The 13785-nt window shown below is 33.8% G+C and overlaps 1 long non-coding RNA gene across 1 annotated transcript; it reads right to left on the bottom strand.

The window, feature by feature from the left end:
* Positions 1–7368: 7368 nt before the first annotated feature.
* LOC124542757 lies at positions 7369–8822 on the bottom strand. Its single transcript, XR_006967380.1, has 3 exons — positions 8558–8822; positions 8285–8418; positions 7369–7970 (listed from the first exon to the last, which is right to left on the bottom strand). It is a non-coding gene; the product is annotated as an uncharacterized LOC124542757 (long non-coding RNA).
* Between the last annotated feature and the right edge of the window lie 4963 nt (positions 8823–13785).

Below are 13785 nucleotides of genomic sequence, written 5' to 3'. Positions count from 1 at the left end.
TATTGTTTCTAATTTATCTTTAGATAGTACATTTTGTTTTATGATTCTGCGTGCCTGATTTGATAACCCGTTACCAGTGAATTTACTAACTTTAGGATTGTCAGGATTTCTCTCCTTGAAAAGAGTCTGTAATCTTTTTAGGTAACCAGGCCCTCCGGCTCTGGCTTTAAAATAACAAAACATAAGTTCTTCTAACTCTACTATTGACCACTTCTTTCTTGCATCTTCATATTGTGATTCTGTGGTCGTTTCAGATGTACCGGCCGAGCTTACGGGAGACACCTCCCTGCTCTGCAAAGTATCGCTTTGTTCATCGGTTGTAGTCCTTGAGGATCTTCCCCTAACCCCCCTATCCCCGACTCCCGTCCAACCGGCAAGCCGGGAGTCACTGGCTCGCATTCTGTCACGCCTGACGCCAGCTACAGACGTGCCCCGGCGATCGCCCCCGGGAAGCGACCCTATACGTGTATTTCTTGAATGTGCTTCCATATCTCCTTCTCGGGTTACTAGAACTCCGTTAGCCATTGGTTAGTGAACTTAAAAGTTACCAATGTCCGTCCCTCACGTGGCAAAGGTGGTCATGCCGGACGTGAAATATTATATTATATTATATTATATTATATTATATTATATTATATTATATTATATTATATTATATTATATTATATTATATTATATTATATTATATTATATTATATTATATTATATTATAGTGTACATATTTTAATATTGCTTTGTAAGTGCATTATGTTGGATGATGATGACGAGGTGTTCCTGTCTGCTGTAGCTGCTCTTCCAGTGAGGGTGAGGACTCTTTCGATGTCCCTGAAACCCTTAGTTCTGTGCTGTCTAACGCCCTTCTCAATTGCTCTCAGACTTTTAATATTTGTCATTTAAATACTCAAAGTTTACCTTCTCATTATTCTGTTCTCTTAGAAACTTTCTCTAATGCCCCCGTAGATGCCATCTTGGTAACTGAAAGTTGGCTCAAACCTTCACTTAGTTCAAGCCTTTATAGCCTTCCTGGTTTTGTTCTGATACGGAGCGACCGAACAGGTAAAGGCGGTGGAGGCGATGCTATCTATCTCCGTAGCCAAATTCCTTATACCATTTTATGTACCTCTCCTTCTGCTTTCTCTTTCACTGCTGAATTAATTTTTCTTGAAGTCCAACTAAAGGGCATTAAAGCTGTTCTTGGAGTTATTTATTGCCCACCGACCTGTGATTATTTTAAATCATTAGAACCCGTCCTTGAATCGCTATCGTCGGATTATTCACATATCATTATCATGGGAGATATGAACACTGAGCTTTTAAAATGTAATACTCGCTCTCTTCGCCTCTCTAACTTTTTAAAACCAATCGCTCTGAATATTCTTCCTTCTGGTCCCACTTATCATAATTCAAATGCTCCTGATACTTGGTTAGACGTAACTTTGACTTCCTCTATCGATTATGTTTTGAAACATGGACAGTTGTTGGCTCCCGGATTTTCTCGACACGACCTCTTATATTTAGCATATAAGCTAAGACCCCCTAAAATGAAACCTCCAACTGTGTGGATGCGCAATTTTTCTAAAATAGACCATGAGGCTATACTGAGGGACGCGAACTTACTTGATCTATCACTAGTTTACAGTTCCTCGTGACTCGACGATAAGGTCTCCCATTTTAACTCATCCATTTTATCGCTTTTCGATAAACATGCTCCACTGAGACCAATTAAGATAAGACGACCACCCGCACCGTGGATAACGCAAGAAGTATGTATGGTCATGACACGACGTGATCGCGCCTTCAGGAGATACAAAAAGGAAAGAAGTGCTGAAAATTGGTACATTTATAAAGTTTCTCGTAATAGGTGTAATATGATGGTGAGAACAGCAAAGCGCCACTACTGTCACAGTAATATTTCAAATGCTTCCACGGCCACTGTATGGAAGTTCCTTCAAACCATGGGTTTAAACAAGCGTGAAGGGAAAGCTGTTGTATCAACATTTTCTCCAAATGTTTTAAATAAACATTTTTCCTCAATTACGCCCTTATACTCAGATATTAAATCAACGACTATCTCTGAAATCAGGTCAATGACCGTTGCGAGAAGTGATAACTTTTTTTTTTCGCCGATAACTGATGATGAAATTCGTACCATTATATTTTCAATTAAGTCAAATGCTACTGGTTTCGATGGTATCAATCGTCTGATGGTTACATCTATTGCAGATAAAGTACTACCCGTTATCACTCACATTATTAACTTTTCGATGTCAACCGGGATGTTTCCTATAACTTGGCGGAAAGCTTTTGTCATTCCTATTCCTAAAGTCTCTAACCCTAGCCAGTTAACTGATTTTAGACCAATCTCGATCCTTTCTCATCACATAAATAATTATTTTGTAAATGTAGGTAAGAATTTAGCACAAACATTTGACAATTTTGATAATCTAGATATTGCTGATGGTGACCGAAATATAATAGGCAATCAAAAATCATTAGTCTTAATGCATACGAATGAAAACGAAATAAAAAAAAAAATATTATGAATTAGAAAACTGACTGTTCTGTTGGATGGGATGGAATTTCAAATAAAACTATAAAACAAACACATAATATACTAGCTCCACCATTAGCGTATATTTTTAATAGATGTTTAGACACGGGCATTTTTCCAAAAGTTTTAAAAAAGTCTGAAGTTCGTCCAATTTTTAAGAGTGGTGATAAAACAATTCTTAGTAATTATAGACCGATCTCTATACTTTCGTCTTTCGTAATTGGAATCATAAGAAAATACGTCGGGTCAAGTTCATATGCCGCTGATTATTATGAACAACGGTGTACTACACAGGTCAATCCTCCGAATATCGGCAAGCTCATGCTCTCTACTGAGTTACAACAACAATCACCTATGTCTAATACATCAACGAATTCTGATTTTACTTTATATGAAGATCTTTTTAGCAATGATGACACAGTATAAATGCGTGCGTATCAACAAAAAAGAAAACATTAATCATCGAAATCTCTATTGGATCTGTTTAAGAGTAGCAATAAATACTTATTAAAATACTAAATGTTTTTATATTACTTACCTTATCGTTATCACATGTCCCTTTTCGGTGAAGTGTATTAATTATAATGTTAGGAATTATGTATGTAATTGTACTCGCATTTAGGTATGTAAGCATAATTTTATTAGTATATTTTTTATCCATATATAGTTTAGTCCAATAAACGCCACGATACAGTAAACAGTTGTTTTCCTTTAACTAGCCAGTAAGGTTCCAACATCACATGGCGACCCTGCCAGGGCTCTGCCAAGGAACCTCTTCCTTCTGTTTTAGCTCTTGGGTGCAGATAATTAATAAACTGTAAAGATGTGTCAGTCAAAGGTGGAAAAGGAAGATGTGTTTTTGAATCAAAATGCCGTTGGCGACAATTCGTCTCAATTGGAAAGTTTTGGCAATCATCTAAGCAGCATAAGCACTGTAACGTATATTGTTTTAGCCCTGGTTTTGGTTGTTGTAATATTTTTCGGATGTAAGCTGTACAGGGAGTGCCTTCGACGCGTTATTCAAGAGGAATTGGGGATGCGAACTGTAGCTCGCATCAGGTCATCATTACGGGCCAGGGGCCGCAGCGTCGAAGAGACCACTACGTAAGCAATACGACATACCTATGTGAGTGTTTTAAACTATTACGTGCATTTAGTGTAATAAAGTGCTGTTATTTTCAATGAACTATGACAATATGTGAAAGTGTGAGCTGTATTTAAACAATTTAGAATGTATTTGAGCAGTTAATTTGGTTTTCTAATGTTAATGTTAAGTAAAATGTGTAAAGACGGTGATCAAATTTCATTACGCTAATAATTATAATTGACTAAACGGCGCAGAAACTTCGCGAACATGATACCTTGTAACAAAAACTGTTTACGCGTTATATTTCATGTATGTATGTTGCGAAATAGTTTTCAGTTTTACGTAGTTACGAATTATTATACAATATTTTAAAATTATAGGCATAAAATGATAGAAAGTTTGAAAGAATGTTATGATTTGCTACTTGAAATACGAAAATATTTAGTAAAAAGAGGTCAAAGTAGCTATAAAGGTAGTACTATTGCAACTAAACTGAAGGAAACAAGTGTTATTTTTGAGAAATGTCAATCATTATTATTATTAAGTTTAGAAAAGAGTAGTGATAAAGAAGTAGCTCTATTAAGCAAAGAAATTTTTAGTAGGTGTCAAATATTGTATGACGAGATAAAAAATTTGTGTGTTTTTCCAATGTCAATTAAAACTAACAAAATGGAGTTTAATTTAAAAGTGGCATGTAATTTAATTCCAGTAATGGATGATACTGAAAGCACCACTAAGAGAATGCTTGACTCTATAGAAATGTACGCTGATATGCTGGAGGATGCAGGTAAGTCCTTATTGATAGTTTTCGTCTTAAAAAATAGACTTTCAGAAAACGCAAAATTACGTATTTCTAACAAATATGAGAATGTTGACGACTTAATTAGAGATATACGCAATCATTTAATAACAAAAAAGTCGTATACGGCTATTCAGTCCAGGTTACAATCTATGAGACAAGGTCAAAAGATATTAACGTTATGTTAACGAGCGTCTCACTCCGATGAATCGCCATATATTTTATAAAACACGCGAATTAGGTCGACGCGATGGATGGCGATATGTCTGGACACGAGGAGGACGCATTTACGCTCGTCGCAGCGGAGACTCCGAAACTCGTCGTATACGCACGTTGAGCGACACAATTAAGTTTTTTGGAGACAATACCGTTTGATTTTGAGCTCATATAAGATTAGTTTATTAGATAAATTTAAAGAATATATCATACATGTAAAAACAAAATTAATTCGCAAGCAGGTTAAATTAATTTCTCATATTTATTTAAAGTGTATTATATTTTATATAATTAAGTTTTCACTTTGTGGCAGTATCATACTTCTAAATAGTAATTGTAACGATGTATTATTATTATATTTAATTATATTATTTGCTTTTAAAAGTAATATATGTAACAATTATTGTGAAATGCCGAATGTAATATGTAAAAGTAAACTTCATACGAGTATAGCGTATATTTTGGAACTCATGTATCGTTCACAGTTAGCCAGTATAATATACATATTTGATTTTTTAATATATTATATACATGCGTAAAATGAATAAGTCAAAAAAATTAAGAATTGGCTTTCTAAATCCTGGCTCACTTGGTACTGGTCATGATGAGTTTTTATATGCAATGGATCGCCACAACGTCGATATCATGGCACTAAATGAGACTTGGCTACGTGAGGGGGAGGACGCCCGAGCCCCAAGAATTCCAGGATACTCATTGCGTCACATTCCTCGACCTGCGGAAATACGTTCCCGTGGCGGTGGAGTCGGTTTTTATATAAAACAGGGTATTTCTGTTCGGACCCTTAAACACCCAGACCAATAACTATTGAGCAAATGTGGTTAAGTGTTAATATTAGGGGTAAAGTTTTAGTTATTGGTACAGCATATAGACCGCCTTGGTTAAGTACGCAAATTTTTATTGATGCCATTACTGACACATATGGCGCTTTGCCATATCATGATCACATACTATTGGTGGGCGATTTTAATATCAATTTCCTAGATACAGGTAATGTAAATACAACTATGTTTACAGACTTTCTCACATACACAAATATGACGCAATATGTTACCGTTCCCACACATTTCACAAGTCACAGCGAAACCCTCCTCGATCTCATCTGCTCAGATACCAACGTCGAACGAGTGTGGGTTGACTATGTAAGCAATTTAAGTGATCATGCATTTTTATCGTGTGAGCTTAATATTGAAAAAGATAAGCCCGTAACGGAAAAAATATATAGTAGACGATTAGACGACATAGATTTAGACCAATTAAAATATTATTTAACCGCGCTTATTAACTGGGAACTCATAATTTCAGATCAAGACATTAATAAAACAGTTGCAGCTTTTAATGACAGTATCCTGTGGGTATTTGACACATTAAGCCCTATAAAGTTGCGATATATCAAAGAATTACAATATCCATGGGTTACTTATAACATCAAATTAATGATGAGACGGAGAAATAAAGCACAAATTAGATGCCGTAGTACGAAGATAGAAGCTCATGTTAACTATTATAAGCAACTTAAATAATCAGTAGAATCGGCCATAAATACAGAAAAAACTGTTTATTTTACTTTATTTATTAATAATAATTACAAAAATTCGCGATACTTATGGTCACATATTAAACGCCATATCAACATTAATAACAAGAAAGACAAACTTTTGCCCGCTCATTTTGATGATCCAGATGGTATTAATGATCACTTTCTCCAACTACCAGGCAGGCCTCAGGCTTCTCAAACTGATATAGCATACTTTAACAGTCAACTTTATGGTGATGCTACATTCTACATCAAAACTGTCGATTGTACAGTTGTCAATAAAGTAATAAGTAGTATAAAATCAAATGCTGTTGGGGCCGATGGAATATCTCTAAAAATGTTGTTGCTCATTATGCCTCATATTCAAGAAATTATTACTACGATAATTAATATGTCTATTACCCAGAGCATATTTCCTATAATATGGCAGAAAGCGATAATTAAGCCTATCCCTAAAAATAATAATCCCTCAGAAAATAAGGATCTACGGCCAATAAGTATCCTGCCATGTTTATCCAAAGTATTGGAAAAAATAGTATATAATCAGCTATCTGATTTTCTTGAGACCAATAATATATTACCCATGAGACAGTCAGGATTCCGTAAACGTCGCGGTACTGCAACTGCACTGATTGATGTGGTTGACGAAATATTAAACGCGCAAGATAAAGGTAATGGCACTATACTAGTTTTTTTGGATTACTCTAGGGCATTTGATACGATTAACGTCTCTCTTTTACTAGCTAAACTACACTACTACGGACTTAGCGCAGAAGCTATACAATGGTTCACCAGTTATCTGGGTAGTAGAACGCAAACCGTAGAACTTAAACATGAAGATGGCACCATAAAATCATCGCAATGTAGGCAAGTTCTTAGAGGTGTACCCCAAGGATCGATACTTGGTCCTCTACTATTTATAATATATTGCGCTGACGTAACAAAGGTCATAAAAAACTGCCGTTACCATATGTACGCTGACGACATACAAATATATATATCTTTTCCACCTAATGAAACTCATAATGCTGTACTTAAGCTAAATGAAGATTTAAGAAACATAGCAGGTTGGTCAGAAGCAAATTGTTTAGCGCTAAATCCACAAAAGTCTAAATTTGTAATACTGGGCACGGCGAATCAAATACAATTGATATCAAGGGAAATACCTATGGTTAAAATTCAAGATGAACCAATTGAAAGAGTTACAGAAGCACGTAATCTTGGCGTACTTATGGACGAATGCCTTAGATTTGAAAAACATATTCATAATACAGTTAAAAGCTGCTTTTATCGTCTAAAAGTTTTATACCAAATAAGAAAGTTTTTAAAGGTAAATGTAAGAATCCGCCTATGTGAATCATTAGTATTATCCAAATTAAATTACGCCGATGTAGTGGTGGGCCCAAGACTATTGCAACGTACAAAAAATTTAATTCAAAAGGTGCAAAATGCTTGTGCAAGATATTGCTTCGATATACCTCCACGTACGCATGTCACACAATATTTAAATAACGCAGGAATTATGAGAATGGAATACCGTAGGCAACTGCATTTTATGACGCTCTTATTCGGGGTAATCAAGTTCAAACTTCCACCATACCTTTATAACAAGCTTCGTTGGGCGCACGATACGAACACATACGCAACCAGATCGAAATCATATTTACTTCTTATGCCTCTCCATAGAACGGCCGCCTTCCGTGGCAGTTTTCGATACGCCGCCACCAAGTGCTGGAACAACCTTCCCCCGCCATTGAGGAACCTAAATATAATTCATAATTTTAGAAACAAATACAGAAAATTTCTTCTTGATAAACAAAAGCAAACATAGCAATTGATTTTATTTATCTTTGTTAATTTAAATATAATATAATGATTTATATTTAATTGTATACATATGTATGAATTTATATACATGTTCGTGTGTGTGTGTGTGTGTATAATATGTAGGTATGTGTGTGTATGTAGTTGTATAGATGAGATTTTATATATGTATATGTCATAACTATAAAATGATAATTCAATATAATCTTATAACTTTTTTTTTTTTTTTAATATGTAATCAAATCTACTCACCTTACAGTGCATGGCCCATTGGCAAGATGGAGTATTGATCAGACTTGGTTAGACTATTTAGTGAATAGATTTCAACCTCTATTTGATTGTTATGATATTTGTTAAACGGCACGTCTCGACCTGCTTGCGACCTTCTGTAATAATATGTTCGCTATATTAATTTATACCTCCAATAAATGCAAAGACACAAAAGTAATATTATTGTGATTTAGATTATATTAAAACACATTTAAAAAAAGAAAAGAAAAACAGAAATTAGTATATATTACTTACTTATTATTATTAATTCTTTTTTTTTCTTTCTCCTTAAATAATTCGTAGGTGATCGAATATCTTTGTGATCTCAGCGTAATATAATTTAGTTTTAAATTTTAATCCATTGTGCTACACGTCCAACCTCCACTGCCGCCGCGAGGTACCTGAGGGCTGAGCGCATCATACTATCCTAGACTTGTTTTGATTTCTGTTATGTTTTTACTTTTATTTTTTATTTGATTTTAACACGACATAATAGTGGACTATTGTCAATGTCGTTCACTTGACGTACGGAAATAGGTGATCACTGAAAATCAGTGCTGCCGTCTTTGCGAATTTCACACATAGTACGAATCGTATTTTAATTTAAGTATAGAAAAAAAAAAAAACTATATAATTTAAATCGTTATTTTTTTTTATTGTTATTCTTCCTTTTTTTTCTGTGTGTGAAATTCCTAGGACGACAGCAAATGCTGAGTGATTTTCCTGTTTGTGGCATCGTACTGCTGTGTAGGCAGCATTTTGTTTTTATTTATTTATGCCTCTTTTTATAATCTTTCTTAGATATTATTTAATTGTATTGTTATTTTAAGTTTTGTTTTTTTTTTTGTTGTATTGTTTATCTCACTGATGTATCAACACGATGCTTACAAATAAAAATTTCTTTCTTTCTTTCTTTCTTTCATTGAGGAATATGGTAAGGAAATAGAGCAGTTGTTTACTGACATGACGATTTCACAGGCCGATGGGGACTCGAGTGTTTATTCGGTACTTAAACCCATAAATGAAAAAACTGCGATAAAAACATTTTCAGATGGACTTCGTAGCTCACGAGTATCTACAATCATTACGTCCCGAAATTATAGCAGTTTGAAAGAAGCAGTACAGGCTGCCAAAGACGAGGACAGGCCAGCTCCACCACAAGGTAACCTGATGCATGTATCAAAGCAAGGACGTACTTTCTATAACAATAGGCACTTTAGTGCTAATCGCGGTCACCGTGGTAGTCACAATTATGGCCAAAACGCAAACTTCTTTCGTGGTCAGCGTAACAACAATTACGGTAATCAGCGTGGAACAGGACGCGCTAGTTATAGTAACTATAGAGCTAATAATTTTAATAATAACTTGAGAGTTAATTATACTAATCGCAGACCTTCTTACATTACCAGAGGTAGGGGTTTCACAACAAGTAGAAATAACACTCAAAATCGAAATTTATATGCAGTTGAGCACAATGTAGAGGAGCTTCAAAGTAGTCAAACATCAAATAATAAACCGATTCAGTTTTTTCGATCTTAAGAACACCGTCTTATCATGCAATGAAAACACAAAATATGTGGCATTGTACATTAATAACATAAAATATTACTGGCTTATTGATACTGGTGCATCACTTTCTGTCATAAAAAATGAAGCGATTCCTTTTAACACACCAGTACACAGAGATAATACGTTAATAAATGGCATTGGTGGACAGACCAGAGCTAAAGGATTGGTAAATTTAACTTTAAAATCCAGTAAAGATATACAGTTTAACCATAAATTTTCAGTTTTTGAGTCGTTACCGTTAAAGGCTGATGGAATTCTAGGGTTAGATTTTCTATTCAAGTACGAAGCCAACATTAATTTATACACAAATTTAGTTACTTTACGTATAGACAACTTTACTCATTCTTTGAAACTAATAAACGATGTCAATAAAAGTAATGAAGTCTTACTTATTCCTGCTCGATCAGAATCAATACACTTTCTTTATGTGAATGAATGTATAAGTAGGGATGTTGTTGTTTGTGGAAAAGAATTGAGCAAAGATATATTTTTAGCTAATGAAATCACTACAGTAAAAAATAATAGGATTCCTATTAAGATATTAAATGTTACTGAACAAGACATAGAGCTAGCATCTTTTACACCAGAATTACAATCTTTAGATAACTATAATATATGTACATTTAATAAAATCAATATTAGCGTTGATAGAGTTCAAAAGTTACTGCACGAACTAAATTTATCTCATTTGCACGATGATGAACAGAAAAGCATTGAGGCCATTTGTGCAAAGTACGCAGATGTGTTTCATATGGAAGGTGATAAGTTAACGACCACAAATATTTATCAACAATCCATTACTGTTAAGCCAAATGTTTCTCCAGTATATGTAAAACCATACCGCTTACCACAAGCCTTAAAGCCTGAAATCGAAAACCAAATAAAAAATTTAAAAGCAAATGATATCATAGAGGAATGTAATAGTGAGTGGTCTAGTCCAATACTGTTAGTTCCTAAGAAAGCTGTTGATGGTCAAAATACCAAATGGAGACTAGTAGTTGATTATAGGAAATTAAACGGTCTTGTAGTAAATGATAAATTCCCGTTACCAAACATAAATGAAATCTTAGATTCGCTTTCTGCAGCAATTTACTTTAGTCACCTTGACCTTCACCAAGGTTACTTCCAAGTGCCCTTGACTTCTGAGAGTCGTAAATATACAGCATTTACAACTAGCTCAGGACAGTATCAAATGAAAAGACTACCTATGGGTCTTAAGGTTAGTCCCAGTTCGTTCAGTCGTATGATGTCTGTTGCTATGTCAGGCCTTGCATTTGAGAAATGTTTCATATATTTAGATGATCTTATAATATTTGGACGGAATTTGAGCTCGCATAATCAGAATTTGATAAGCGTGATAGAAAGACTTAGAAAAGTAAATTTAAAATTAAACCCCCATAAATGTGAATTTTTGAAAAAGGAACTTTTATATTTAGGGCACGTTGTTTCTGATAAAGGCGTTTCTCCGGACCCAAGTAAAATTAAAATTCTTCAAAATTATCCTATACCTAAGAATCCAGACGATGTTAAGCGATTTGTAGCGTTCTGTAATTATTATCGTAAATTTATACAATCTTTTGCTGATATTACTTTACCTTTAACTAAATTATCCAGGAAAAACGAACCATTTATATGGACTAATGAATGTCAAAAAGCGTTCGATATTTTAAAAAAGTCTTTAATATCACCGCCAATATTGCAATATCCTGATTTTTCAACAAGCAATGAATTCGTAGTACAAACAGATGCGTCAGGTATCGCTATCGGTGCAGTCTTATGTAACCGAGATTTGAGACCGGTAGCTTATGCTAGTAGGCCATTAAATAAGGCCGAAAGAAACTACCCAACAATTCAAAAAGAACTTTTGGCCATTGTTTGGGCTGTGAAGTACTTTAGGCCTTATATTTACGGCAGAAATTTCACATTAATGACGGACCACAAGCCTTTAGTATATCTTTTTGGTATTAAAGATCCTTCTAATAGACTACTTAAATTTAGACTTACTTTAGAGGAATATAAATACAAAATTGTTTACATTAAGGGCAAAGAGAATGTTGTAGCAGATGCTTTATCGAGAGTTAGTATGACTTCAGATGAGTTAAAGCAGATGCATGAACAAGTTGTGAATGTGATGACTAGAGCACAGAAGAAAAGAATCAAAGAAATGAATGACAAAGAAGTTTCAAAAGGGAACGTGGATCTTAATAAATCTATAGACAATTGGCCTGATCAACCAAGAATCGTAGATATATTAAGAAAACCGCGTTATACAATTGAGTTAATGTTTATGGATGGGAAAACATTAGATAAATTGAGAGCGAACAATGTTATTACTACAGAAATGGAGTGTTTTGCTTTTAGATCAGATAGGAGACATTTATACATTAATCTTAATTTTAAGGCGCACTTCTCGCGAGTCGAATTTGTGCAGAAATTAAGTATATTTTGTAAGAAGATAGGTGTTGAAGAAGTTTGTATCGTTAAAGATGAACAAAATGTAGATTTTATTAAAAATATTTGTAATGAAATTAAGTCACTGAATAATTGGACCGGTCCCCGTTTATGTATATTGCGAGGTGTTAATTGCATTCGTACGCAATTTTATTCTAATATTTGGAATTCCTAAGGTAATAGCTACAGATCGAGGGACAGAGTTTATTTCGTCGACAATGGAACAGGTTTGTATGATCTTGAATATAGAAAAACTATCATCGACTGCTTACCACCACGAGTCAATAGGTGCATTAGAAAACACCTATAAGGTGTTAGGGTCCTTTCTAAGAATTCAGTGTAGCAATCACCCAGATACTTGGAGTCATTGGTTATCTTTCTGGTGTTTCGGTTTCAATAATACAGTTCATTCGGAAACGAATTACACGCCACATGAATTAGTTTTTGGTAAAGTATGCAATATACCCTCTAATTTAACTAATCATGTAGATCCGCTATATAATTCTGATAGTTATCCATTGCAATTAGAATATAGACTACAGCTAGCACAAACTGAAGCTAAACATAACTTAATAACTAATAAACATAAGCGAAAATCTAAGTATGACATTTCTATAAATCCTGTTAAATATAATGTAGGAGATTTAATATTAATTAAGATAGAAACAGGTAGAAAACTAGATCCTCTTTATAAAGGACCATATACAGTTGTAAAAGACTTAGGATGTAATGTTAGGATTAAAAATAACTCGAATAAGGAAGAAATAGTTCATAAAAATAGGACCAAACCCTTTTAATAATATTTGATATAATTATAATTAATGAATTTATATTGTTATGTCTGTGTTGTATTGTATAAGTATCTTTTTTTATATTAATATTCTTTAATATTTTTTTTAATTGTGTTTTATAATTGTTTGTTGGTAGTATTAAAGTTAAAGTTAGTTATTTTCTAGATATATCTAATAATGTTACCTAAAACAAAACAAAAAAAAATGTTTTAATGTTACCTTTTTTTTTTTCATCGCCTTCGGGAGGTGAAGTGTATTAATTATAATGTTAGGAATTATGTATGTAATTGTACTCGCATTTAGCTATGTAAGCATAATTTTATTAGTATATTTTTTATCCATATATAGTTTAGTCCAATAAACGCCACGATACAGTAAACAGTTGTTTTCCTTTAACTAGCCAGTAAGGTTCCAACATCACATCGGCGGATATAGTATTTTTGAATTTAGTTTCTTGACGTTGTATTCCATTTTTAACAAAATGATATAATTCGTAGAAACATTCTAAAATAGTTCAAAAAATCAGCTGAGCTTTCTTTTAATCTAAAGGATAAAGTGTATAAAAATCAACAGTTTTATATTTTAAAGAAAAGATTGGCGACGCCCTAGTACGGCGTCATTTATGTTTCTGCCGAAGCAAGAGAACTAACAATAACGCTTCCTCGTCAGAGT

This window comes from Vanessa cardui, chromosome W, assembly GCF_905220365.1.
Source record: "Vanessa cardui chromosome W, ilVanCard2.1, whole genome shotgun sequence".
NCBI lineage: Eukaryota > Metazoa > Arthropoda > Insecta > Lepidoptera > Nymphalidae > Vanessa > Vanessa cardui.
This window is presented reverse-complemented; position numbering and strand designations above follow the sequence as displayed.